Source organism: Megascapheus bottae, chromosome 12 (genome assembly GCF_031878675.1).
Source record: "Megascapheus bottae isolate mThoBot1 chromosome 12, mThoBot2.hap1, whole genome shotgun sequence".
Lineage (NCBI taxonomy): Eukaryota > Metazoa > Chordata > Mammalia > Rodentia > Geomyidae > Megascapheus > Megascapheus bottae.
Window position 1 is genome coordinate 7012671 of NC_143520.1, and position 27715 is coordinate 7040385.

The 27715-nt window shown below is 38.1% G+C and overlaps 1 long non-coding RNA gene across 3 annotated transcripts in view; it reads left to right on the forward strand.

Moving 5' to 3' along the window:
- The window catches only part of LOC150056151 (uncharacterized), a 225645-nt gene that overhangs the window by 28540 nt on the left and 169390 nt on the right, over nt 1–27715 (forward strand). The window contains exons 3-4 of one of the 3 annotated variants that reach the window (XR_016537295.1): nt 906–1067; nt 10805–11283. This is a non-coding gene — a long non-coding RNA (uncharacterized LOC150056151). Of the gene's footprint in view, nt 1–905; nt 1068–3723; nt 5199–10804; nt 11284–27715 lie in introns of those variants that run through there. The other 2 variants (XR_016537294.1, XR_016537296.1) reach the window with 2 other exon arrangements.

Genomic DNA, 27715 nt, shown 5'->3' on the forward strand with positions numbered 1-27715 from the left:
CCTCCAATAGTAGGAGAGGAAGAACATGCTTTGCTGGATAAAACATCATGGCAATATGGTACAATTGTGAAATATGTATCAATTTTATTTGACCAGACCATAAAGTTACTTAACTAGTTTTCTTGGTGTCTGTATTGGGTAGTATGGTATTTGTTGGCAAGTAAGTAATGTGTCCCTGTAAGGAGTTTCAAGCCATAGATCATCAACAGATATATGATACAGTGATTCAAGAATAATCACAGATTATACCCATTAAAAGGAAGATATGTAATCTAGATGGGGATAGATCATGGGTGGAATAATTTGATTAGCAAGGCAGGCAATATGGTGAAAGGTGAGTTTGAGAAAATGAGATCTTCCAGATAGAGAAAGTGGCAGAAAGACCTTCTGAGGTCCAAATAAGTACAGGTAAGGTTCAGGTGACATAGGTATACTTAAAGACAAACCCACTAGCTCCTCAAGGGCAAAAGGGAATAAAGGTTCATATTGAGAAAGAGGCTTGATAAGATTTACATGAACGCTGTGGGAAGAAAGGATTTGGATGGTCAACCCTGAGGAGGACCAGTTAGAAGGCTGTCACAGCCCAGGGGAGACTATGAAAATGAAGAGTCTTGTTGTGGGCAATGGTGAGAAGGAGAGAAGTTAGAATTCCAAAAAGAAGGTAAGAAGTTTTGAGGCGAGAGGAGTAGACAGTTGTGTCAAAGGATGTAGAGAGGACATTCCTTGGGTTTAGTGACCCGAAGGTCCTCTGTGACCTTGCTAGAAGAGTCATAGGAGAGTGGTTCATGAAGAAGCCAGTGAGGCTGAGGAGTGAGCCTGAGATGAATGGAAAGAAAATGTAGTGAATATAGTCTTGGAGACTTTTTTTCTATATCTTGTGATTTCTGTCTCTACTTTCAATCCAGAGAAAGACCTTCTTACCACCTTCCCCCTGCCTGTGACTAGGCAATAAATGAAAATCAGCGTATGGTGTATGCATCACAGTGATCCTGTCACATCAGCCTTCTGTTCTTCATTTCATGAGTATGGAGCACAAGATTTGGGAGCCAGCCCATGGCCCACAGTTGGTAAGTGTCTGGGCTTAATTTCAGTGAGTCTGATTCCACAGCTCACCATCTCATCACTGCCCTCTCTTAGAACTGAGTTTTCAGTCTTGCCTTCTTTCCTCTTCTATTCCTATTTGCAATTCTGGAGCTATTAAACTTGTTCTTACAAAAGCATAAGTGATGAACAAATAGGATGTCCTCCTTCCCCATGCATTTTTAAGTGACCACTGAATGTACTTGCTTAACATCTTTTTTTTTTTTTAAACTGTGAATGAACAGTCTGCTGAAGCATTACCAGGCCCTCAGAAATTACCTCTTGTCTTCCCCCCTGCCTTGTCTTTCCTCTCACAGGAGGGACATAATTTTCATTTCCCTATGGTTTTTTCTAGTTATACTTTTCTAAAAAAACATAGTTTTGCCAGTTTTAGTACTATGTGGAAGAGGAATTAGTGTATATTTCAGTTATTGTTTTTTTTTTGCTTAAATTATGTTTTATATGTGATTCCTTTGTGTGTCATTTGTGTATTTTTGCCAGTCCTGGGGCTTGACCTCAGGGCCTGGGCACTGTCCTTGAGCTTTCTCAAGGCTAGACCTTTACCACTTGAGCCACAATACCACTTCTGGCTTTTTCTGTGTATGCAGTACCTAAGGAATTGAACCCAGGGCTTCGTGCATGCTAGGGAAGTGCTATACCACTAGACCACACTCCTGATCTGCATTAGTGTACTTTATTAGTGTATTTTCAGTGCTGAATATTTCATTACAGGAATTTCATATTACTTAGCTAATTTATTTTTTAGAAGCTCATGGACTCTTTACAGTGTTGAGCAATCATGACCCATTTCCCTTATTTCTCTTTTTTGGAAAGTCTTCTTTCCAGTTCAAGAAGCTCTTATGATTGTAGCTTTAGGCATGTTTGAATATTTCAGTGGATTTGAAGCCCCTTTCACTCCTCTTGTACTGAAGTCACAGGTGGTTCCTGTGGGGTGGGCTAATTTGCTTACTCCTGAGACCAAGCCTGAGGATTATTAGGAGCATTTCTAAATTAAAATGTTGAAAGAGGTCAGGTGAACTGAAAAAACAAAGTAACAGTTATTACCACATCTCCCATTTCCCCTTGTTCTTCCACTTCATTGTTGTAATCTTAGCTAAATACCGTCAGCTTGCATATTTTCCTACATCAGTCCTTTGATCAGGAAAGTAATTTCTTTTCCTTCCTCTGTACAAATCTTTTGATTATAGTAGGCTCATTCTTTTGAAGGACAAATATGGTACAAAATATTAACAACCTGAATAATTTTAGCTACTAAGACAACTGATTTTTCAGGAGGTAAAATGATAATTAATTTTAATAAAATGCAACATAGAAATATGATTCAACCAGTGGTAAGATTGAAAATGTGTCATTTATTTAATCAACCACAGCACATAAGGTAGACACAGTGTAAAATTCTGGTTCAGAGAAGAGATGTCAGGGTCAGAAAGGCTGAGTTTATATTCCAGTGATTCCATTCTCTTATTCCCTGCATCACTGGGTGAATTTCTCTTCCTGTGCTTATCTTTCTTCAACTATGAGACATGTGTACTACTAATACTTTCCTTATTTCAAAAAGCTGTCACGAGCATACAGCGAGTGTTGAACAAAGGGCAAGCTGAAATGCAGTCAGTGTTGGTTATTGTTGGTATTTTTAGTTCATCAAAAGGACAGAAAACTGGAGTATTTAATACTTGACAGGGAGTCATCCACTTATGTCACACTATTTACTCAATTTCTTTAATTTCTTCAATAAGAGACAGTGGGTAGACAAAAGTACTATTTATGGAGATGAGACGTATAGGAAATCATAAAGAAGTGGCAACTCAAATATTTGCAAACATAAAGTAGAAAGTAATTGTGGGCCAGTCAAAGTTATAATTTTCCAGAAGGTACATTTTGAATATGTTCTTAAGTGAATAATCGTTACAATTTTCCCAAGAAGAGAGTTGGCATCTTCCTTTACTTTCATACATATATGTGTGTCAGGAGTAAGAAGGAACATGTAGGACTCTTTCAGTGTTTGTGAGGAATGGGAATTTTTGGGGTGAAGAAGGGAAGAAGAGTCATATGTTTTATTAGCAGTGTCTTTTAAGACTAATATTTATGAGATGGTAGGAAAAACAAGAATTCAGTTTCAATTTAATAAATATAAATCCGTCAAGGCATACTACAGTATCCAGCCTGAAAGATGATAGGAAATGACAAATTTTTGGCAAAATAGATTTTACTTATTCTCCATTTTAAAATATAGATTAAAATGTGAATTACTTGCAAATTTCAAAGACTTAACATTTATATCGAAATAATAGTCTTAAATATTTTGTGAGAGGTGACTTTTTGTTCCTCGTTTTTATTTCTCCCTTCCTCATTTCTTCACATTTTACTTCCTCTTCTCTCACCTCTTATTTATTGTCTCTTTGTCATTCTTTGACTTTTATATAAAGCTCCTTCTTCACTGCTTTCACTCTATTATGAGTAAAACCAGATAGGCAAGTTTGCCCACAGACTCTTTTTTCATATATTTTTTTATTGTAATTAATAGAAGGGTTACATTACATTCGCCAGATGGAAGGTGCATTACTTCACATGCATTGATACCCTTTCTCATGTCTTGGTCCCCATTCTTTCCCCCCCCTCCAGGCCAAAAGAATCCAGTAGGTGGCGCCCTTATCTACTGCAACTTGCAGTCTCTGGGGATTCAGACAGTGAACAAACGTGGCTGTGTTTTCTAAGCCTGGATGGAGACTTCAGTATGATCCATGTGACAGCTTCCCTATGGCTGTCACTGTACTGCGTTTCCCACAAAGGAAGATGATGGTGTGGTTTGGAGTAGGAGAAAACCTGAAGCATGAGATTTAAATAGGAGCAGGCAGCTGGAATTCTAGTTGCAGTTTGCAAACTGTGCAACTGCAGACTGCACTCTTGAGACCTAGAGGCCCACATAGAAAGCTTCTGCCCAAATATCGATTTAGGCCACAACACTGCTATTTATAGGAAAGGGAGAAAGAGGCAAGAGGAAGGTCCTAAAAAGAGAGACTATTTTAACATCACCTTTCATTCAGGCATGAAATTTTCTCTCATTTTTGACAGACAATTGAGCACTGCTTGACATGCTAAATCAAGGGTATATTCTGATTTCAGAGACTTAGAGAAGGAAGGCATTTTCCTTTTCTTTTCAGTGGTAACAATTTCATTTAAAATTTCCTTTTCATATAGGATATGTATGATTATTTTATACTTTATTACTGTTCTTCTGAAAAGGGACAGGTTTTTTATTTGCAATCTGAAGTTGCAGGGAATAACTTTTGACAACATCTGCCTGCCTTTTTCAAGTTCAGCCCATTTGTCATCACCAGGAAAATTATGCAGATAAAGAAAGATCGCCCTTAATTTGGAGCTTGTCCATGTAAATGTTGCTTTTTAGGTGATGAAAAAGAAATAGCTAGAATCTTAAAGAGAATGTCTGACAAGAGGTTTCAGAACAGCTGAAAAGCCAGAAAGACCAGCATAACTGGCCCAGAAAGCCCTCTGCTGAGTGCCGCGCATGTTTCTGCTTAGGAAGGAATGTAAGATCAGTTCTACCTCAGCTCTGAAAAACCCAGCCTACCCCTAGTTACCAAGGCTGAGGATTATTTGCAGCAACTTGAGTGTTGTTACAGGCAGAAAGAGGTGTTTTTAATACACTATATCTTAGGAAATCAAGGCCAAACAAAGGCTGCTTGTTACCAGATTCAAGGGAAGACTCATTTTGATTTTGGTCGAAGTAGGTTATGTCCATTTAAAATTTCCCATGGAAGCAAAGATATGAAACCGACCCAGATGACCCTCAGTTGATGAATGGATCAACAAGATGTGGTATTTATACACAATGGAATTCTATGCTGCTGTCAGAAAGAATGACATTGCCCCATTTGTAAGGAAATGAAAAGACTTAGAAAAAATCATATTAAGTGAAGTAAGCCAGACTCAAAAGAACATAGGCCCAATGGTTTCCCTTATTTGTCATAATCAGTAGAAACCTTGGGCTCTCCTAGCAGAGATTTACAATACAACAAATCCTAAATACATAAGGCCACATAGTATGACACTGAATGAAAGGACCTCCAGGATATAGAAATAAAAGCCATATAATGAGTGATTGTTGTCCTTAATGTACTATGTTATCTCTCATCTCTTTTGCTTTCCCTTGGTTATCTCATATTGTTACGCATATATACAATATAACCAGGTGAAATACTGTATTTGGTTATTTGATGTCTGATAGGGAAGGGAGGAAAACAAGATGAGGGGCGGGGATGGGGGGAAGGAAATGGGAACCAAGACATGAGAAAGGGAATCAATGTATGTGAAGTAATGCACCTTCTATGTGGGGAATATAATGTAGCCCTTCTATTAATTGCAATAAAATATATGAAAAAAATTTCCCATGGAAAAATAATATGTATATTATATATGTATATATAACCCTTTGTCCCTTTTACTTGTCTAGTATTCTTTTTTATTGTAATGTCTAGAGGGGTTACAGTTATATTCACCAGATAGAAGGTGCATTACTTCTCACACACTGATATCCCTTCTCATGTATTTGTCCCCAACTTGTACAGCATTTTTATTTCTATTTTCATTGTGTCAATCAGTGAGAAGATTCTTTGTTGAATTTTAAAGATCTGTCTAGGGTTATAATTCCCCAGCTCCCCAAATTTGGGGTGTTTGGAAATTGTGTCATAGTTACAAAGTTATTTCTTTTTTTAAATTGTATTTTATTGTTGGGGTGATGTATAGAGGGGTTACAGTTACATTCATTATGTAGTGCTTACATTACTTCTTGAACATTTCCCATGTTTTTCCCCCACTTTTCCTCCCATCACCCCTCCCAGTCATCTTGTTTTTCTCCTTCATTCCTCCCTTCCTTCCTCCCTCCCTCCCTTCCTTCCTTCCTTTCTTTCCTCCCCGCCTCTTGTCAGTCCTGGGGCTTGAACTCAGGTCTTGACCACTGTTCTTGGGCTTTCTCAAGGCTAGAGCTCTACCACTTGAGCCCCAGCACCATTTCCAGCTTTTCTATGTATGTGGTACCTAGGAATTGAACTGGGGTCTTCGTGCCTGCTACGTTTTGTGCTACTACTAGGCCAAACTCCCAGCCCTTCCCTATTTCTTAAAAATGCTCTTTCCTAATAATTTTCAAATGTCAGAAATAGAAGAGTGGATATTATATTAAATTCTGTAAGATATTTTGCCTGGTATTTGTCTGGTTGGTTTATTGTTTTGAAGGAGAGGCATCGACATTCTGTTAATACAGAAGTATATTTTTTCAAAACATAATTTCAATTGGAAATCATGGCATTTTAATACATAGCGAAGGAAAAATGATTTCTTGTATGTTACTAGAGAAAAGTCTAGAAATAGCTGGAAGGGTGGCTGAAAAATCGATTATGGTTAGTAATATAAGTCTGTAGAAGTAATATATTTTTCACCTCTGGGTGCCACTGTTTAACTGCTTCTTGTTTTTATAACCATTTTATAACCATTTGAAGGTGGATGCTTTCTGTCCATGTATTCTTAAAAGAATCTGTTAAAGAGACATTTCCTCTATCTGGTTGTCTGCTAAAAAATTTTTGGCACATGAATATATATTCAGCATGGTTATGATTTGCCATTTTAACTACTGAATGATGGCCAAATAATATTAATAAGGCAATTGGCCTGGTTAAAAGCCTGCTTTTATATCCCATGGAAGAGAGTCTTATATTCGCATTTTTGGTAGGCATTAAGTAGAGAAATCCACTTACACATAAGAGAGTTTGGGTTTAAATGTGTTGTCATTTGTGGACATGATTTTAATTTTGTAAAAATATTCTGGTAGAGGGCTGGGAGTTTGGCCTAGTGGTAGAGTGCTTGCCTAGCATGCACGAAGACCCCGGTTCGATTCTTCAGTACCACATACATAGCAAAAAGCCAGAAGTGGCGCTGAGGCTCAAGTGGTAGAGCTCTAGCCTTGAGAAAGTCCAAGGACAGTGGTCAGGCCCTGAGCTCAAGCCCAGGACTAGAGCTTTAGCCTTGAGAAAGTCCAAGTACAGTGCTCAGGCCCTGAGCTCAAGCCCAGGACTGGCAAAAAATAAATAAATAAAATATTCTGGTAGAAGTCAGTTTTATAAAAGGAAAAGAAAATGGCTAGACATTGGGAAGAATTATTAAATTAAGTACCTAACATTTGTTAAATTATATGTTACTTTCATTTAAGTTTAAAGATAAACTCCTTTAATATTTTAAAATATTAAATATATTTAAAAATATTAAATATAGGCATGGTGGTTCACACCTGTAATCCTAGCTACTAAGGAGGCTGAAATATGAGGATCACAGTTCAAAGCCAGCCTGGGCACTAAAGACCAAGAGACACCTATCTCCAGTTAACCACCAGAAAACTGGAAGTGACATTGTGCTTCAAGGGGTAGGGCTGTAGCCTTGAGCTGAAGAGCTCAGGGACAGTGTCAAGGCCCAGAATTCAAGACTCACAACTCACTACTGACAAAAACAAACAAACAAACAAACCCCTTTATATGTCTGTCTATATATTCAGAATCCTTAGTTCTCATAAGTGACTATTTTGATATTATTAGACTTATAATTTTATAGGTGTATCACTAATCTTTTTTTCATACTTTCTTTAATTTTTTTTAACAAACTAAGAAATCAGTTAGCTTTCTGTATCTAGAAATAAATGTATATGTTGGTTGGTTTTAAAAATATTCAAATTATTTATTTTAAACTTGTGGTTCATCAGAAATGCCAGAGAAAGGGGTTATGTAATGCCAAAGTTAATTTTGTTTTGTCATATACAAAGTAGTTAATCTAAAAATTATTGATTGATATTCTCCTTCTTTTACTCTTTTAGGACTCAATATTTAAAGCAAAACTAATTTATCTAGGTGTTCTACTGCACAAAATTAATTCCACTGGGATTGGTGAGGCCATGCCTCATTATGGAACCATTCCTCTTGCTGAACTAGCCTAAGCCTGATGCATACTGGGATACTTTTTCAAAATTATTAACCACACAGATCTTAACCCTTGAGATGCTAGAAAAATTGATCTTCCCTATTATATTTCCTGGGCCATTTAAATAGGAGAAGGGAAACATTAAAACAAAAGAAAATGCCTTATCCTTTTGGGTAGTGTATAGGACTTGAAGTTAGGCAATTAATTGTACTACAAGGATGTTAGTGTTGATGTAATCATTTTAAAAAACCATCCTTGGTAGCCGGGCAGTGGCTCACGCCTATAATTCTAACTACTCAGGAGGTTGAGATCTGAGGATCTCAGTTCAATGCCAGCCTGGGGCACTAAAGTCGATGAGACTCTTATCTCTACTGGAAAACTGGAAGTAGCGCTGTGGCTCAAGGGGTAGCGAGGTAGCCTTGAGCTGAAGAGCTCAGAGACAGTACCCAGGGCTAGAGTTCAGGTCCCACAACCAACAAAAACCAAACAAAGACAAAAATCTTTGAGACTGGGAGTGAGGCCTAGAGGTAGAATGCTTGCCTAGCATGCACAAAACTCCGGGTGCGATTCCAGAAAAGGCTGGAAGAGGTGCTGTGGCTTAAGTGGAAGAGTGCGGGCCTTGAGAAATCACAAGGACAGTGCGCAGGCCCTGAGTTTAAGCCCCAGGACTGGTAAGAACAACAACAAAAATCTCCCTTTCCTATAGCCTGTATTACCATATTATTGACAGTGTCTTTTTTCATTTCTGTGCAGATAGTGTATGTACATTTTCCTTGCATGGGTGGTCAAATAGTTGTTCAGATTGCCCAGTAACTGAGTCAGTTATGTGGTATGCTTGTGCCCACTTAGGGCCTAAGAGGGCTGTTAAACATTTGTTATTTTTTGCAGCTACCAGAGTAGTTTACATTTCCCCTTTTTTCTGTTTGTGGTTTTCTTTTGATACCTGGAATATTATTGAGAAATGGTTTTGTTTTAAATGTCATTTTTTTTTCAGGGCTAGAGCTCCAACACAGGGCCTTTCATAGGCCAAGCTCATGTGTTACCACTAGGCAACTCCTAGCAATTTTCTTGTTGAATTTTTTTTTTTGCCTGTTTATAGATTTTAAGGACTAGGCCATAATCCACTGAAAAAACTCTTGAATTTTAAGGTTCTTTGCTCACATGGAGTGTAACTATTTTTTTTCTTTTCACAGAAGTAATAATCTTCCTTATTCAAAACACCTCTCATCTGATTTGGTGATAATGAGGAGGCCAGATTCACCAGTGAGGTCTTTCATAGGGCACAAGATAGTAATCACTTTAAGCACAGTTGTCTTTCTTGTATCCTTGGTATCTGGCATATGGCTCAGGGCCGTAAGGATGCCAACAAAAAGGTCTACCATTAAGATACATTCCTAGCTCCCTGGTTGGATTTTGTTGTTGTTAGTTGTGAGGCTTGAATTTAGGGCCTATTGCTGTCCCTGAGCTCTTTTGCTCAAGGCTAATGCTGTATCATCTGAGCTACAGTGCTACTTCCTGGATGTCTTCATGGAGAAAAACCAATAATTTGCAATAATTTATTCTTTAGTAGACTGCTTAAGATGCATGCGAACAAAGGATTACCTATTTTATGCTTCTACCCCCTTCTTCTTGCCATCAAAAGCTAAAAGATTTGCATTAAACTAGAAGACCAGCTTGTCTCTGTTTTCAGAGATGTGGCATGGGAAGATGGTATGATTATATTATAAAACTTGATAAATCAATTTCACTCATTTTATGTGAAGGGTAGTACAGTTGTTGCTGCATTTTCCTAGTGTAAACATAGCCCAAACCAATGATTTCAGATTATCACTAACTCACATTAAGCAACAGGATTAATAGTTTAATTTAGGAAGTTTAATGACACTCAAGAAGAACATCTTGGAAGTTATGTTAAAGTTAAAAATTACCTATATGAGTTCTATTGTGTAAAAGTCAAAGTAGCTTTAAGAAAGCATTTTAAAATCTTAAGTCCAGTGAATTGAGTTTATCTGTAACATAACAATTTTGATAGGAATTGCTGCCTGGAGAGACTGAATTTGGCCTGTGCTTCTCATTTAAATCCATTATAAAATATATTTAAGACCCACCCACTTCTATTCTTGTTAACTTAGATTCACTAAGAACAAATAAAAGATGATTGGGAGGGGGTAGAGGGATGGAAATGGGGACAAAAACATGAGAAGGGGTTTCAGTGTGCTAGAAGTAATGCATCTACTACCTGACAAGTATAACTGTAACCCCCCCCCTTTTTTTTGCCAGTCCTGGGCTTGAGCTCAGGGCCTGAGCACTGTTCTTGGATTTTCTCAAGGCTAGAGCTCTACCACTTGAGCCTCAGAACCACTTCTGGCTTTTTTCTACATGTGGTACCGAGGAATCGAACCCGGGTCTTCATGCATGCTAGTCAAGCACTTTAACCACTAGGCCAAACTCCCGGCCCCAACTGTAACCCCTTTATACATTATCCTGATAAATGAAAAATAAAAGAAAACAAAGATTTATACCTCAAGGGCATTAATTTATTAACAACTTGTAATCTCCAAATAAAAAAGATGTATATTAGTGAAATTCCTTTACAATAAATAACAAAGTGTAGGAAACTTAGAAAGGTTCATGGTTCACCAAAAAACTTAGAGCTTAGAGAGGGACATTTTACAATTTCTTCTTTGTATCTACACATCCGCATCTTTTTTTTTTCTCTCTGCAGATGTCAGTGTAATCAATCGACAATGAATTGATAACCAAAAAAAAGAGAGAAAAGAAAAATAATTCTCTGTCCTCAGTTTTCAGTTGAATTGGAAAATCCCCACAGAATGATTAAAAAAAAAAGTAAATGTATCCTGGGAACACGTTGTTCAGGATTTTGAAATGGGAACTTCAAACAAAGTTGGTAAGAGAGGCAAATGCGTAAGTGGAAACTTTGAGGAAACTGGCAGTTAGAGACTGGAAATCAGGCAGTCATTTTCATTTTACTCCACCACCTCTGCCTGTGTGAGTACAAAGCAGAAGCTGGCACAGCTGTGAGTCAGAACTCTCCTCTCAGGAACTGAGCAGAGAGATTCCCAGCATCTGTTTCCTCAACTATCACCCAGAGGATACTGGTGGTAAATCACAGAGAACAAAAATAGCCCCAGAAAGCTACTCTGAAACAAATAAAACATGGTAGCTATTCAACAGGGGTTCAGAATCTCCCAAATTTCCCCATCAGCTAATTAGTACATGTATGATTTTTGCATCAATGAATTATATTGCTTACATTGCTCACCTAAATGGTGAGCAGAATTTTGAAGACATTTTTTATTAATCTAAGTTGAATGATTTCCTAAATTACATCATGTTTGATATTAAAATTTGAGCCCTTTAATTGTGTAAAGAAAGGCTAGTTTCTGATCAATAATTTCAAAAACTAACGCTTAACTTTGGACACTATGAAACAAGACACATAAAGATACATATAAAAAAAGATAAACCTTGCATGCTTCTTAGTATAATGCCAATTGCCAATAGGCTGATAAAATCTCTCTGCATTTTGGCAGTAGAAAATTCTATGGGCAACATGTTAAAACCGGACGCAATTTAAGATCAATTCAGACATTGGGAAGTTTGGCATTTTGGTTTGGCTAGAATTTTAATTTGAGATTAAGTTATAGCTTCAGATTTCCAACAAAAACAGTAGCTGTAATAGATGAGATTAGCAAGTGGTGAAAAGTTCAAAGCATTTAATGGAATTGATCTACTAAATTAGCATTGACAATTTTTAGTGGCTATCTTAAATATACATTATTATCATGAAAGAGTTAGTCCAATTAAGCCTTTACATTTGGAAGAAGCCCAGTCTGACCTTGTTCCATTCAGTGTGACAACCCACAGGGCTCGGGGTTCATTTAAGTTTGCTTTAAATCAATAGGTTTGGGGATCTTTTTGCTTCTTTTTGGAAAAGAAGAAAAATTAATGGATTTTTATGGTAAAAATGAATTATAAGAGTAGTTACATATTGCAAATAAAAACAAGAGCCAATTAACAGGGTAATAAAATGAATGATAGGTGAAAAGAACAAAACAAAGAATTTGGTTGATTTCCTACCATTTCTTATTATTGTAAATATGGAATGCATTTTAGACCCAAAAGACATATTGGATTTAATAGCAGGCTTTATTTAGGACATTCTGAATTAAGAAAAAGCCAGTTAATTTAAAAAAAATAGAGAGCTATACAAATAGACATGAAGATGAAGTATAGAATTTTTCCAGATATCTATTTCCTATACATCCATAGTATATTTATATTCTATTGGTAAAGACTTCTATGCCTGGAACATAAATATCATAAAAATAAAATTGAGTCTTGCATTTTTTGTTTAGCTGTGCAAAGTTTTTCATGATGTCTCATTACTTATACTTATCATAAAATTGTAGCATCTTGGTTATGGAAACTGTTTGCTTAAGAAGCCAGCTTCTAAATTTAAAGAGGTTATACATGAGCCTTGTCATTGACTGAGGAATTTGCTTTTTTTTTTTTTTAAATTCTCAAAAGCCTTTTGTAAAACTTGAGTTCTCTTTCTTTCTTTCTTTCTTTCTTTCTTTCTTTCTTTCTTTCTTTCTTTCTTTCTTTCTTTCTTTCTTTTTCTTTTTTTGTGGGTCATGAGGCTTAAACTCAGCCTGGGCACTGTCCCTGAGCTCTTCAGCTCAAGGCTATCAGTCTACCCTTGAGCCAAGTCCCACTTTCATTTTCTAGAGGTTAACTGGAGATAAGAGTCTCAGGTCCTTTTGTGCACAGACTGGCTTTGAACATTAGTCCTCAGATCTCAGCCTCCTGAGTAGCTAGGATTACAGGTGTGTGCCAACCATGCCTGGCTAAAACTTGAGTTTTCTTTTGCTGTTATTTATTATAATATTTAATGAGGTCCATTTCATTACTTTGAGCTTTCCTAATAGGAAAAGAGAACATCCTTTGTGTAAGATCTTCAAAAAAGATCCTTTTAGGTGATTTACCCCTAGCATTCTCTTCTATGAGCTGAGTAACCTAATTCTCGTTTGTGTGTTCTTTAGCTTTTCTAGGTTCTGCCCTGAATGTTTAGCAGGTTATTCATATCCCTTTTTAAATATAGATGTCCTCGGGGAGCTTAGTGCTTTGATGGGGGTGGTACCTGAGGAAGATGGAGATGATCTCATTTTTAAAGGATGCTTTGAAAATCTCCTCACCACCACATACTGCTAGTTCTGAGAATTTAGCAAGATTTTTTTGTTTAAAAAAAAAACAAAACCAACCTTGAGAGAGAAAAAGACTTGTAGACAAACATTTGCAATATCATGTGATGATTGCTAATGTGTGTGTACATGAACTTATATGTTATCATTCTAATCCTGTATGTTTTATTTTTATTATTATTAGTTTGCATTAGTCATACAGCCAGAACAGTATGTTAAACTGCTACTGAAATGCTTGTGGGTTGTCAGATTTCTATCCAAACAATTTCTAATTCTGTATCTCTTCCAATTCATGTATACTGGAGCATGCTTTTCATACTAAGCTGAAATCTTGTTTTGCTTCCTATTTTTTAATATATTTTTATTGTAATTAATAGAAGGGTTACATGATATTTGCCAGATAAATGGTGCCTTAATTCCCACACATTGATACCCTTTCACATGTCATGGTCCCCATTTCCCTTCCCCCTCCCCCACCCCTCATCTTGTTTTTGCTTCGTATTTTTGAATATAATTCCATCTTAATTGTTAGGAACACATTTTTTGTACCAATCTGTTTAATTTGCTCTCACAAAATAACCACTTGTGACTGCCTAGATTTGAATATTTTAATTTTAACATTTAGTTCTTAATTTGGTGGTACTGGTATTTGAACTCAGGGCCCATGCTCTCTAGGCAGATGCTGTATCACTTGAGCCATGCTTCTAAGCCCTAGTCTTTAGTTGTAACCAAAGATTGTAGTTAGATAGTGAACAGTTAGTTTATTCCTGGTCACATTTCCCGAATGTATTACAGGACAGGATCAAAAGTTTGCCTAGAACCTAGCTTATAGAAATACACTATAATTTATTTATCCTTTACTTATAAACTATTTTTATCCTTATTATATTTTAGACATTACATAAAAACATTTTAATGAGTGCCTTGGCTCACATCGTTGGATTTTTGTTAAGAAAAGTTATCTTCTATCTACTATCAAGGTAAGGGAAGTTTATAGTCAATTCTGAGATTAAAAATTTTAGCTTAGCCTGGTGTGGTGGCTCACATCTGTAATCCTAGCTACTCAAGAGGCTGAGATCTGAGGACCGTGGTTCCCAGCCTGGGCACTAGAGTCTGTGAGACTCTTATCTCCAATTAAGCACTAGAAAATCAGAAGTGGTGCTATGGCTCAAGGGGTAGAGCTGTAGCCTTGAGCTGAAGAGCTCAGGGACAGTGCCCAGGCCCAGAGTTCAAGCCTCAGGACTGACAAAAAAAATAGCTTATTTGAACTTATTCAATGTATAAGAAGGCTTAAAATTAAATAATTATTAAGTAAGAGCATGTTACTTTGATAATAATGAAATTACTTTCTGCTTCAAGTAATTCTAAAATACTTGTTTTGGGCTAAGTAATTTGGTCTATTTTTTTTTTTTTTTTTTTTTGCTGCCAGTCTTGGGGCTTTCTCAAGGCTAGTGTTCTACCATTTGAGCCACAGCACCACTTCTGGCTTTTCTATATGAGGAATTGAACCCAGGTCTTCCTGTATGGTAGGCAAGCACTCTACCATTAGGCCAAACTCCCAGCCTCTGATTTAGTCTTTAGTAGCATGAAAATTAAACTTCTGCCATGTTTCCTCTCTCTGTCTCTCTCTGTCTCTCTGTCTCTCTCTCTCTCTGTCTCTCTCTCTTTTTTTCAAAGAAGACCAAGATCTACACTCATAGAAAAGTCTAAATTTAGCTAAATATCTCGATGAAGAGATCTAGGATCTTGGTAATTTGTTTAAACACCCAATTCACTGTTAAAACTTTTAAATATAGATGCCTTCATTTGTTTCTGAAGTTTCTGTGGTTTTGCTGAAATTCTGTTCTGATATTAGATAGGTCTAGGGAAAGAAATCTTGAGTATCTGAGGTCTCTACTTGGAAGCATCAAGATTAGACTTCTGGAATGAAAAAGATACTAATCTCTTGGTAATCCCTTTGGAAATATCAGGATCACAGTATTTATTCCTCTTTTAATGCCGTTTATTATGCTAGATTTTGTGTGTGTGTGTGTGTGTGTGTGTGTGTGTGTGTGTGTGTGTGTGTATGAGGATTGAACCCCAGGGCCTTGTACATGTAAAGCAATTCTAAATGCTCTATCACCTGAACCACACCCACAGGCCACAAGCTTTACATTTTGTTCTTGAGTAAAATCTTGCTAACTTTGTCTATGCTGATCTCTTACATCTCCCCAGTAGCTGGGATAACAGACATGCACTATTAGCATGATGACTACTAGGCTAGATTTTAAAAGACCTTCTCTATCTATAATTTGTCATGGAGGCAGAGCTGAGGCAAGATGCACTTTGGGAACTGATGAAAAAGAAAAAGTTACTATTTACAACTGGGAGGGAAGGGGAAGAAAAAGGAGGGAGGAAGTAACGGTGTTCAACAATAAATGTACTCATTACATATGTAACTGTAACCTCTCTGTACATCACCTATGCAATAAAATTAAATTAAAAAAAAAGTTACTATTTATGCATAAAGTAAATCACTGTTAATTAGAGAGTGTGGAATTTTGCAATTGGGAGCTAGAGAGTAAAGCGATAACATTATTTTTAACTTAAATAAATCAATGTTGTTAATCAAGATCTGGTTCTACTAAAAAATAGAAGGAAATTGGAGATTACAATTTAGTTTTGTCCAGTAACAGCAAATAATATTAATTAAATTTGGTTGATTAGAATTTTCTCCCTGGAGATTTTAATCCAAGAAGAAGAAAAGGTATTTTTATTGTTATACCTTAAATAAGAAAATGACTTTAAAAAGGAAATTGAACAGGCTGGTATGGTGGCTCATCCCTGTAATCCTAGCCACTCAAAAGGCTGAGAACTGAGCATTGTGATTCAAAACCAGCCTGGGCACTAAAGACCATGAGACTCTTATCTCCAGTTAACCACTAAAAGACTGGAAGTGGTGATGTGGCTCCAGAGGTAGGGTGGTAGCTTTGAGCTCAGGGATAGCACCCAGGCCCTGAGTTCAAGTCCCATGACAAAAAAAAAAGGAAAAAAAAAGAAATTGAAACAAAATATCATGATAGTTTTAGTTACTGTAATATCACCGTGTTAACAAATCTACAAACACATCTTGGATTTATAATAACACAGAAATTTAGCAAATGATAGGTTGTCTAGGAATTCTTTTCACGAGCTTCAGATTTCTGTCCCAAGGCCCTAAAAAGAATGGTGTGCAAGACAGGTAGTGCAGAGAAAAGAAATGGGAGGGGAGATGGGAAGAAGAGCTGTGGTTAATATGAGTGTAATGTGAAGAGAAAGGTGAAAGACATCTGAGCCTTTAGCTAAGCTGTCAGAGGTAAACCCAGTTCTTGCAAAAGGGCATTGTGGGATCTTTTTTGCATAGTAGAGCCAACAGGACCTCTGCTTTATAGGCCTCATTGGGAAGAGATCCATGTAGTAAGTGGTATCAGACTTGAATTAATCTACCTTACAAGAGGATATACTAACTGTACTTGAGTCAGCCATGGTTCTAGAGAGCCAATGTGTAGGAAGATGAATTATGGAATAGAGGAAGAACCACAGGACAGGAAATGGGCTGACTGGCACCTTACCGTTAGTGTACTGAGCAGGCTGTGTGATCTCGGCAAGTTCCTTAGCTAATCATTGCTGTTTCCTCTTAACATAAAACAAGGAGTGTGGTATGGTCCCTGGAACAATGATGTCTGAGGTCATTCTAAAATACAGGCTGTCTGGTCTCAGGTAGTTTAGTGCCCCAGGAATGGGGATTTTGTTGGCACTGGATGATTGCAGTAACAGGGGCTTATACTTTAGGTCACTGGGATTCTTTTTTTTTTTTTTTTTGGCCCCCTTCTCTTTCTGGCCCTGCTCGCTCCGGCCCGGCTAGGCTCCCCCTCCAGCTCAGGCCCCGCTCGCTCCGGCCCCGCTCGCTCCGGCCCCCGCTCGCTCCGGCCCCGCTCGCTCCGGCCCCCGCTCGCTCCGGCCCGGCTAGGCCCCCCTTTCTAGCTCAGGCCCCGCTCGCTCCGGCCCCGCTCGCTCCGGCCCCTTCTCGCTCCCGCCCTGCTCGCTCCGGCCCGGCTAGGCCCCCCTTTCTAGCTCAGGCCCCGCTCGCTCCGGCCCCTTCTCGCTCTGGCCCCGCTCGCTCCGGCTGGCTCCCGCACGCTCCGGCCCCGCTCGCTCCGGCCACCACTCGGTTGGGCTCTGTTCACTTCAGCTCAGCTCGCTTCTTTCGCTCTCTGTCGCCGTCGCTGTCTCGTCTCTGCCACTTCCGGCTTGGTTGTGTATGTGGGATACCGAGGAATTGAACCCGGGTCTTTGTGCATGCTAGGCAAGCACTTTAACCGCTAGGCCAAACTCCCGGCCCGTCACTGGGATTCTTAAGGACAGTGGGTGTGGGGACGAAGAGGTTACATATATTAAAGCTGAGATTTTTTTTAAGTGCTTAGGTTGAACTGTCAATATATTTTATTCCTTCCTAACCCGTTAAACTGTTTTTACTTTTTGTATGTTCTAGTAGCACATATTGTCTATGAACCTATTTATCTTTCCAAACTTCAATGGAAAGAAATGCTATCAGTCAATATTTGAGGTTGATACGGTATCTGGATAGAAAGGAGTTACTTTTGCTCTTGATTTGTTTCTTAGGTTAGCAAGAAACAAAGAAAGTTATTTTAACACAGTCACAGGAAACTACCTAAAATAAACTCTGTGATATTTGGTTTCATGGAATAGGATTCTTTGTCACCTTTATCATTTATCTTCTCACCTTTGGAGTTAAGGTATTATCAAGTCCCAGAAAATAGTACCCTTTCTATAACAAGGATACATTATTGACTAAAATGAGCCAGACTCATGTAATACCTAATTGAAGAAATGCTTTCTTGCTTGAGAAATTTGGAGAACAATGTGTGTTTACTTGTTTGTGTGAATGTGATTGGCTAATCATTTGCTCTGAACTGGTGTATACTGAGAAATGTTTTTAATAGAAAATTCAAGATTTATCAGGAGGTTCTTCTGATCTGTTCTGTATTAAAAAAAACAAAACCAAAACCAAAAAGGGTATCAGTTTGCCATCAGCTCATTCAACCACCACCAGTCAGGTACATTTGTGCTTCAGCTCACTAGCCAGAAATACCTGCTGCTCAACTTTTATAAACTTTTATTGGTTTAGGATTTGGGAAGCAGTTTTTTAATAAATGGTTAGAAAGTAAATACTTTTGATTTTTTCAGTCATAAAGTCTCGGTTGTGTGGTACAAATGCAACCACAAATACTATGTAAATGAATGTAAATGTATATATTTCAGAAAATATTTATGAAGACTGAAATTTGAATGTCATGAAATTTTCATGTATCACAGATTATTGTTCTTTTGATTTTTTCAATCATTAAAAATGGAGAGCTATGTATGGTGATGGTGTGTGTGGAGAGCTGTGTGTGGTGATGTGTACTGGCATTTCAGTACTTGGGAGGTGGAGACGTGAGTTTTTAGGCCAGTCTGGGTTACATAGTAAGTCTGTCTTTTTAAAAAGCCTTTTTATTTATTTTTTAAAGCTTCATGGATCACGTGACAATAGGCAACGGGCTAACTTTAGCCTATAGCCATAGATTCCTGAACCCTAATTTAGGAGATTGAAAATTGTATTCTCAGTGTTAGAAAGACAGGAATTTGGGGCAAGGTGGTAAAAGTTCACGTATTTCCCCAGATCCATGGCCTTAGACAATATCTACATTTCTCTCATAGGTGGGACTGGCCTAGCCAGTGTCATGTAAGCAGAAGAGATGAGTTGTTGCTTTCTAGCCTTTCATGCCCAATGTGTAGAAACATGGTGGGACAGTAAGATGAAAGGAGCGTTGTTCTGCTCTGTTCTGTTCTATTTTTCCTTTTCCTGTGGTACTAAGTTGTTACTCAGGATCTTGTATTTGGAAGGCAAGGGCTTACCATTTGATCCCCACCCTCGGCTCTTTTGTTTGTTTTCCTTTTTTGTTTGAAATTTTTGTAGAGTTGTTTTGTTTTGATCTGAGACTTACTACCTTTGGTTGAACTTAGTACCTGACACTTTGATCATTGGTCAGTACTCTAGTAACTGAGCCACTCCTCCAATCCCTGCTGAATATTTTTTTTTTTTCAGTCATGGGACTTGCACTCTAGGCCTGGGCACTGTCTCTGAGCTCTTCAGCTTAAGGCCAACAACTCCCTATGTCTTGAGCCACAGTGCCTCTTCCAGTTTTCTGGTGGTTAATTGGAGATAAGAGTCTCAAGTACTTTCTTGCCCAGGTTAGTTTTGAACCATGACCCTCAGATTTCAGCTTCCTGAGTAGCTAGGATTACAGGAGTGAGGCCACTATGCCTGGCCCTGCTGAATGTTTTAAAATTTTTCACTATTGGCATATTTTATGCTTTTGGATTTGGAGGATGTTGGCACTGAACTGGGATCATCTGTCTGCCTCCCAAGTACTTAGAATCATAGGCATGTTCCACCGTGCCTGAGTGAAAAAATAAAATTTCTCTCATGTTAAGATATTTTCAGAATTTTTTTTGTTGGTCCTGGGGCTTGAACACTGGGCCTGGATACTGTCCCTGAGCTCTTCAGCTCAAGGCTATCACTCTACCCCTTGAGCCATAGCATCACTTCCAGTTTTCTAGTGGTTAATTGGAGATAAGAGTCTCATGGACTTTATTGCCTGGGCTGGCATTGAACTTTGATCCTCAAATTATTATTTTTTTTCTCTGCTGTGTTTTTTTTTATTAAAGAATTTATTAACGTTGATTTTTACATCATATTTTAAATGACAAGTTTAACAAACAAGTGTTCAAGGAGGGAATCTCTATTTACAAACACTGGGACTTAGTATTTAGAACTTAATCAAAATTAGGCTAAGGGTTTGTATGTCATAGAAACATTAATTTATGAAATAAAATATTATGTCTGTAGAGTCATAGGTTTTTATGTCTATATAGTTATGTTTGTATTTCTTTTTTTTTTTTTTTGCCAGTCCTGGGCTTGAGCTCAGGGCCTGAGCACTGTCCTTGGACTTTCTCAAGGCTAGAGCTCTACCACTTGAGCCTCAGCACCACTTCCGGCTTTTTTCTATGTATGTGGTACCAAGGAATCGAACCCGGGTCTTCATGCATGCTAGGCAAACACTTTAACCACTAGGCCAAATTCCCGGCCTTATGTTTGTATTTCTATTACCATGTCCATAGCTTTGGGTATGCAGTTATTGAGTCCTCGCTCTTGTACTCTTTGGATTTAATAGCCACATATTATGGATACCATGCGCCTTTTGTTCCTTAGGTCTTGACTTGTCTCACTCAACATGATTTGCTCTAGATTCATCCACTTCCCTGCGAATGCCATTATTTTATCTTGTCTGTTGGCTATGTAGAATTCCATTGTGTATATATACCACATTTTCTGTATCCATTCATCTGCAGTAGGGCATCTGGATTGTTTCCATCGCCTGACTATTGTGAATAGTGCAGAGATGAACATAGCTGAGCAGCTCAAATTATTTTTGATCCTCAGTTATTTTTTTTCTAAGTATTTTTTATTTTATTCTTATACTAAATTAGACACTCTGAGATTATATTTTTGGGTAAACTTGTTTTTATTTTATTTAATTAATTAATTTATATTTTGCCAGTCCTGGGCTTGAACTCAAGGCCTGAGCACTGTCCTTGGATTTTCTCAAGGCTAGATCTCTACCACTTGAGCCACAGCACCATTTCCAGTTTTTTCTGTATGTATGTGGTACACGAGGAATTGAACCTGGGTCCTTGTGCATACTAGGCAAGCTCTCTACCACTAAGCCAAACTCCCATCCCTCTCAAAAAAAAATGTATCTTACCTGCGTGCTGGTGGCTCATGTCTGTAATCCTAACTACTCCAGAGGCTGAGATCTGAGGATCCCAGTTCAGAGCCAGCCCGGGCACTAAAGAATGTTAGATAGATAGATAGATAGATAGATAGATAGATAGATAGATAGATAGAAAGAAAGAAATCAATCAATCTATCTTTCTTTCTTTTCTTGTGGGTCATGGGGCTTGAACTCATCCTGGCCTGGGCCCTGTCCCTGAGCTCTTCAGCTCAAGGCTACCACCCTGTCCCTGGGCCTGGGTGTTGTCTCTAAGCTCTTTAGCTCAAGGCTACCACCCTACTCTTGAGCCAAGCCCCACTTCCTGTTTTCTAGAGGTTAATTGGAGATAAGAATCTCAGGTCCTTTTGTGCCTGGGCTGGCTTGAACTTTGATCCTCAGATCTCAGCCTCCAGAGTACCTAGGATTACAGGCATGAATGTGAGACTCTTATCTCCTGTTAACTACTGGACAACTGGAAGTGGCATGGTGGCTCAAGTAGTAGAGCACTAGCCTTGAGCTGAAGAGTTCAGGGACAGCTCCCAGGCCCAAAGCTCAAGCCCCAAGACTGACAATAAATGAATGAATGAATGAATGATAAATAAAAATTATCTTTATGTAGTTGTACAAAGGAATTGCCTTTTACCAAAGCAGCTTATGAATACAATGTAGACTTGAGTATGCTTCCTTCTTTTGCTCCATCTTCTCCTCACATTTAATGGGAGATCATAGACTACATTGGTTTCCAAATACAGTATGGTGGCCATTAAGTTTAGAAACAAGAATCTTTGTTTCTACCACAGAAATGGTGAGGAAGCCATCCAAATATGACACCCACCTGAGTTACTCTTTTGGAACTCAGGTGCAGGAAAAGCTAATCTTCCCGTGAGGAACTTGTATGTTCTCTTATCAACAAAGAGAATATTGTTGAATGTGCCCAATTGTGTTCCTTTTTCCCTTTTCCCTCTGGTTGCCAAGAAGCTCAGAGCCAAATTTTTGGCTCAACATTAATAACTTTGCAGGAGCCTGTGGCCTACATATCTGAATTTTTAGTTTCTTCCTGAGTTTGACCTTCTATTCTGCTGTGTGTTCCTTGTTCCTAATTTAAAAATTTATATTTCTTAGTTTTATTGCTTGTTTTCTTATAAGCTTCCTCAGATCCTTTGTGGGAATAAGTTGGGGTAAATAAAAAATGTCCTCTGCTTATTAATAGAATGCACCCAAAGCATTCCTTAATCACCAATTTAGTGGTCTGGAAATTAAGACTTGAAATTTATTTCTCAGTCTCTTTCCTTCATCATTGTGTCTCATGCTTTGGTGAAGGGATGGTTTTATAATTATGAGAGGTGGAGGCCTTCACATTTTCTAGGCTCCTTTAAAAGAAAGGGAATGTTATTTGTTCAGCAGTCTTTAGTATTTTCCATCGAAAATATAGAAAGGTCATAGATAAGTTTAACTGATAGATAACAGATTGAGGTAAAATATTTGCTTACAAACAACAAGGAATTAAAATAATGTATAATGTCTGAAAATCAACAAGAAAAAGATCAGAGCATCACCAAGATGTAATCAAAAGATATGAATACGTTATTTTCACAAGGGTGTACTAGAAACTTTAATAAATATATGTAAGAAAATACTAAAATTTATATGTGACAAGAAAATAGCAAATGTAGATGTAAACACTTTTTCTCTTTATACCCAACTCACTTACAATGAAAAGGTAAGTGATAACAAGTATTGCGAAGGACAGAAACACTCAAGAGCTAGTAGTAGGCAGGAATGGTATAGCCTTTGTGGAAAGCAATACGTAAGTATTTGGATAAAGTATTGAAATACTTTAGGACCCTCTCTAAGCGTCCAAGTACATTCTTTCATTAGTTGAGCAGTTGCTTGGTAGCAAAGTGTTGGAAGCATTCTGAATGTCCATTTTCTATCTGTTGCACCACTGGAGGGAACAGAGGATTTGTACAGAGGATTTGTTATACAGAGCACTAAACAAGTAGATATATTTAAAGGACTTTCAGTAGAGCTTGGTATGCTGTAACTATAACTGTTCATTAAATAAGTAAAGTCATTGACAAATATTTGAGTACCCAGAATGGGCAGGCACTATGGAATGAATGTAATGCAGACAAAAGGATCTTAGCTATTCTCATCTGGCTTGAGACCTGAGTTCTGATATCTGAGAAAATGTTTCATTGCTTGTGCTCAAGCTTCAACTATTGCTATACATGATTCCTTTTTTTCATTCTTCTTATGATTGATTCTCCCAGTTTCTCAAAGGTTGGAAAATTTTGAGACCAACTCCATGATAATAGATATAACTCCAAGTGTTAAACCTAGATTTCTGCTCTTTCCAGGCGCTTGGTCTCTTTACAGTTCTACATACAGGTGGTTTGCAGCCTTTCCCCCCACTTTTCCTGGCATATTATCACACATTCATAGATATGGAAAAGATTCTGTCTTTTATAGGACCTAAAAAGTCATCCTTGATTCTTCCCTCTTGCTCCTACTAATTCTAACTCATTATCAGATTCTGTTGATTCTGACTCTCAAATATCCCTTGAATCTGCCCAGTTTTTGACATCTACTGTTTATCACTCACTTCTACCTTACTTGTACTTGTATTCTGACAGTTGATTCTCTTAGGGCTTTCTGCTTGCTATGCTTTTCTTTACATTTTATTTGCTTCATGAGACACAGAATGGCTTAAAAATGTAGATTGGCTTCTTTCTTCCTCTTCCTCTTTCTCTTTCTCTCTCTCTCTCTCTCTCTCTCTCTCTCTCTCTCTCTCTCTCTCTCTCTCTCTCTCTCTCTTTCTCCCTCCCTCCCTTCGTTCCTTCCTTCCTTCGTTCCTTCCTTTTGTCATGGGAATTGGACTCTGGGCTTGTCCCTGAGCTCTTCAGCTCAAGGCTACTACCCTAGTCCTTGAGGGGTGGCACCACTTTCAGTTTTCTGGTGGTTAATTGGAAATAAGAATCTCATGGACTTCAGTGCCCAAGCTGGCTTTGAATCTGGATCCTCAGATCTCAGCCTCCTGAGTAGCTAGGATTATAGGTGTGAGCCACTGCTTCCAGCTAGATTGGATTCTTTCAATGACTTTTCACTGCACTTAGAATTGGTACTAAACCATGATTTAATTTGTAGAAGCAAGTTTTATTTTATTTTTCTAACTCTTAGGGAATTAAGGTTTGTATTATATTTATATTCTTTTTTGTTGTTGTTGGTTGTGGGGCTTGAACTCAGGCAGCCTGGGTGCCATCCTTGAGCCTTTTATGCGCAAAACTAGTTCCCTACTACTTAAGCCATGGCTCCACTTGCTGGGTTTTTAGGTGGTTAGTTGGAGATAAGTGTCTCATGGACATTTTTGACTTGGCTGGCTTCAAACCGTCATCCTCAAATCTCAGCCTTCTGAGTAACTAGGATTATCCATCAGTGCCTGGATAAAGTAGTAGTTTTTAAAAATTAACTATAGGACTAAAATATACCTGGACAACATTCTAGGTTAATTAAGTGAGATTTGTTTGGAAGTGAGGTGCAGACATCTGTTTTGGTAAAGCTCCACAACTGACTGTAATAAACAGCCAGGCTGAGTACAAATATATTAGTAGCATTACTCTTGATATAGTTGGAACCTGGTAGGAGAGTATAACATAGAAAAAATTAGCTGTCTTATAACTTTGAAGTTGAGCAGGAGAAACATCAGGAAATATGTGAGTAAAATAATTTACATTGATTTTTTTTTTTTGAGAAGGAATACGTGTAACAACTGTAGAGTTAGGTTGAGGAGTGTCATAGAATCTATCAATTAAAAAGTATGACACTTTTTTTTTTTTGCCAGTCCTGGGCTTGAGCTCAGGGCCTGAGCACTGTCCTTGGACTTTCTCAAGGCTAAAGCTCTACCACTTGAGCCGCAGCACTATTTCCGGCTTTTTTCTATGTATGTGGTACCGAGGAATCAAACCCGGGGTCTTCGTGCATGCTAGGCAAGCACGCTACCACTAGGCCGAACTCCTGGCCCAATAGATGATTTTTTTTTTTTTTGCCAGTCCTGGGCTTAAGCTCTGGGCCTGAGCACTGTCCTTGGATTTTTCTCAAGGCTAGAGCTCTACCACTTGAGACTTAGCACCACTTCCAGCTTTTTTTTTCTAAGTATGTGGTACCGAGGACTCGAACCTGGGTCTTCGTGCATGCTAGGCAAGTACTCTACCACTAGGCCAAACTCCCTGCAAGTATGACACTCTTAAAACTGACAGGAACATTTTTGTCTTTTGCCAGTCGTGGGGCTTGAATGCTGGGCCTGGGTGCTGTCTCTGAGCACTTCAGCTCAGGGCTACTAACCTACCCCTGTGCTACAGCTCCACTTCCTGTTTTCTGGTTGTTAATTGGAGATAAGAATCTCATGGACTTTAATTCCCTGGGCTGGTTTTGAACATCGATCTTCAGATCTCAGCCTCCTGATTACAGGCATGAGCCACCTTTCCTGGCCACTTTTTTTTTTTTTGCCAGTCCTGGACCTTGAACTCAGGGCTTTCTCAAGGCTAGAGCTCTACCACTTGAGCCACAGTGCCATTTCTGGCTTTTTCTGTGTTTGGTATTGAGGAATTGAACCTGCATGCTAGGCAAGCACTCTTCCACGAGGCCAAACTCCTGGCCCCTGACAGGAACATTTTTTTCTAACATAGCATTTTAATGATTGTTAGCAGCACATCTCCCTAGTCTATGCCATTTTGGCTGATTTCATCCATAGATTGATTGAACCATTTCAAGAATTTCAACATATGACTCATAGTTTAATATGTCAATTGGAAGCCATTCTAGGAGTTTAAATGTATGGCAACAATAATATAATATTAATTATATAGATTATTGGTTCTTTATGATTACTAGAGTATGCCAGATATGAGAAAATCTGCAAATACATCTGTCTGTTCTTCATACAAGCAGTACTTATTCTTCGATAATGTAATAGATGTTAGAAGAGCAGAAGTTAGTAATATGACTCTTCCTTTGAAAAGTTCACTTCCTATATGTACATAATAAATAGTGTGCAATGTTGTGCTACAGAAGAGGTCACTACAGTGAACACAAAAGAGAAGAAGTGATGTGAAACTCCACTATATTCCCAGCACACAGGATGATGGTATCATAATTGAGCCTAGCACTTTCGGCAATATTGAAGGCACAGCTCCAAGGACACTGTGCTTGGGTATGATTAGATCTATGGCACTTTGTGATAGTGTCTCATTGGTGACTCCTCTTTCAGGAGAAACTGTAAAAGAAGTCATTAGTGGTACATATTATTAGACACAATTAATAGTATGTGTTGTTAGACTAAAGAAACATAAGCAAACATCAGGTTTCATACCTTTAAGAGACAACAGTTTCTTATACCAGCAGTGAATGACTATGTTGAATGTAGGTTACTGTACAGGTGGCTGAAACAAGAAAGATTTTATTTCTTGATCTTTTTTCATGTTTACTATAGATTGGTCTGCAGGTGGGTGAAAAATTCTGCTGCATGAAGTCATCTTCCAAGAGTTGGGAACTTTTTCTTTCCAAGGGCAGTTTGTATGTTTATAGCAGCATTCCAGGGCCACACTAAGTGTCACATAGGTAGAGGGCTACAGGCAGCAGCCAAGAAGTATTTGTATCTGACATATCCTGCACCAAGAGATTTTGTAGGCCTTAATATGGCTGGCTAAAGGATAGTGAATCTTGAGGCCTAATCATTTGAACAATGATCTACCACTGTAGGACTTCAAGGCTCATCAGATAGGAGAAGAGAAGAATGGAGTTCAAATTGCTAATGAAGCATTGTGATTCCTGTCTACACTTATTTCATTGGTTAGAAATAATTCCATGGCTGTGTTCCTGGTGAAAAAGACAGTTATAAACTTCATGTATTCTGAAGTGGAAAATAGCTAAATGAAGGAGGTTATCAGTATCTATTGCATCAAGTCTTCTTTGATTTCTAGCACAAGAAGAGCAAACAGTTCTTTTTAGATATGACAGAAAGATGACTTCATTTCTGGTAGCTATTATACTTAGTACATTTTAGTATATGTTGAACTTGTTGACAATCAGATTTATATTTACAAGTAGTAGCAAGAACAGTCTTCATCAATATTAAAACTTTTATTTTAAAGCTTTGAAATTAATTTTCCAAGGCTATTACCTGAGGCAGCATGAATATGAATTTCAAATATCAACCAGGTTGATAATTTTATGACAAAAAATTTCAATTGCTGAACACCTTGGGATTGTAAGAACGACTTTCATGGGGAAGTCACCTCAATGAGCTGGTTTACTGAGCCTCTGTAGTATGAATGCCTATACAGCACACACTTTGAGTACAAGATATAGTTGTGTTTTCTTTTAAAATTATTTTTGGAATCTCTCACATACTACCACATTTTTCCTTCTCCCTCAAGTATAGGAATACTAAAGGGGAAAAATAAGATTATTGTGAGGGGTGGAGGGGGGGAAAGATGGAAGAGATAGAAAAGATAGAATCCATTGGGGAGTAGACTTGGTGGAAGTGAAAAAAATCTT